Consider the following 2,113-nt stretch of genomic DNA (forward strand, 5'->3'; position numbering starts at 1 on the left):
AGTTAGACAGAGTTTGGAACTGGTGAAGGGACACAGACACTCTCCACTCCAGGGCACCAGTTAGGGGCCAGCATGCATTGGTAGTGTCCAAAAGGCACAACTGGATGAGCAGCAGCCTCAAGGGAGTGGGTGGCCGTAAGAACGGCCATAGGAGTCAGATCAATGCTCTGTCAAGCCCAGTATCCTGTCTTCTGACAGCGGCTGGTGCCAGTTGCTTTGGAAGGAGCGAACAGACCAGGGCAATTTATCATCCCTTGTCGTCCAGTCCCAGCGTCTAGCAGTCAGAGATTTAGGGCCACCCGGAGCATGGAGTTGCATCCCTGCCCCTCTTGGCTAACAGCCATTGCGGGACCTAGAGTCCATGAACCTATCTACTTTTTTTGAACCCAGTTATACTTTTGCCCTTCACAACATCCCTTGTCAACAACTGCCATAGGTTGACTGTGTGTTGTGTGAAATACTTTTTTGTTCGTTTGAAACCTGCTGCCTATTAATTTCATTGGGTGACCCCGTGTTCTTGTGTTATATGAAAGGGTAAATAACACTTTCTGCATACCAGTCATGCCTTTACAGACCGCTATCATGTCCGCACTCAGTCTTTTTCATCTCTCCTCTTATGGAAGCGGTTCCATACCAGCTTCGGTTGGTGAGAGGTGTTCAAGCATCTTGAAAGCTTTTCTCTCTCACCAACCAAAGCTGGTCCAATAAATGCTATGACCTCCCCCACCTTGTCTTGCTAAAGTCCTGGGACTGGCTACAACACTGCATTCAATATTAGTTGTCTGTCTTCACGTGCTGTAACTGAATAGGCCTTTTGCCTTTGTTTCTCAGTTCCCACCAGTACATTATCAACTTCTACCCTCTCCTCTTTACTAGGATATAGAGTAGCCACTTTAACAACTCCTTCCCCAAGGAATGTGGCTGCCCAAACCATCCGCTCCGCCGCACCTGTCAGCTTCCCCCAGCCCTTAATTTTAAAACTCTATGACATTAATTTTACATGCCAACAATATGGTGCCATTCGTGTTTAGCTGGAGCCCAGCCTTCCAGCATAGGAAGATGCTGCTCCAATGGCCAGGTAGCCATGTTCAAATAAACCTGTGCCGTTAGCCTTAGCCGCAGGCCATGGAGGCTGAACTCCCTGCTACCTGGACTCTGTCTGAGGCTCACTGGCAGGGGAGGCAACATGTGGAGAACTCCTAGAGCCTTAGTCGAGAATTAACCTAGAATTCCTCTCGCTTCTCTGAGAAAATACCAGGCACCTCCCCTTGGTCCTGCACCAGGGTGAGTTGTGGCTGCCTCAAGCCAGGGGAGGACAGACTGCTTGCAGGGAGATGTAATAGCTCTAGTCTAGTAGGAAATTAAGGTAATTCAATTTCTCACTCTCCCCCTTCTGCATTTGACACCCAGAGCCCAAATATATTGACCTACAGGCCCCACTGCCAGACACCCGTATTTTCTGAGGCTCGCTGCAGGGGGAGGGGTGGGTTTGATGGGGTGAGAGTGGAGAGGCTCCTTGCCCCCCTTGGCAGACTGTGCTGCTCATCAGCAATCAAATTACAGCCACTCCCCTCAGAGGCAGCAGTGCTTTTAAGGCCAAGATGGTCCCTTATCAGCAGTGCTAGAAGTGGAGAGGCTCCTTGCCCCCCTTTCCAGGGCAAAGATTTCTGGCAAAACTCCCAGAACTGCACTACTGTGAGTAATAAGGTGACTGGGGAGCAGAGGAGAAGGTTGGAGAATGAGCTGAGGAAACCTTAAACTAGGACATCTCCTTCTCTCCTTTACTACCCCCATGAACCAAGAACCCATCCATGCCCTTCCCCCAAACGTCAATGTGCGTATGTAGGGTGAGGTGGGGTGCTAGTCAACAGGAAAAATTCAGACCTGCAGTGTCATTTATGGGTGCAGAACCCTCACCCATATTTTAACATGCTTAGAGACCCTCAGCTAATTCTTGGCACTGAAGCTGCTAAGTTTGCAGTTCCTAGCCCTGAGATGATCTGCCAGGAAAGTATTCAAGGCCCCAGGTGCCGATCCCCTTCTTTCTTTACTGCTCCCCTTGGGGTGAGTGCTGAACATGGACCCCCCTCCAGGATTCAGCTGATTCTACTCA

This window comes from Caretta caretta, chromosome 1 (genome assembly GCF_965140235.1).
Source record: "Caretta caretta isolate rCarCar2 chromosome 1, rCarCar1.hap1, whole genome shotgun sequence".
Taxonomy (NCBI): Eukaryota; Metazoa; Chordata; order Testudines; family Cheloniidae; genus Caretta; species Caretta caretta.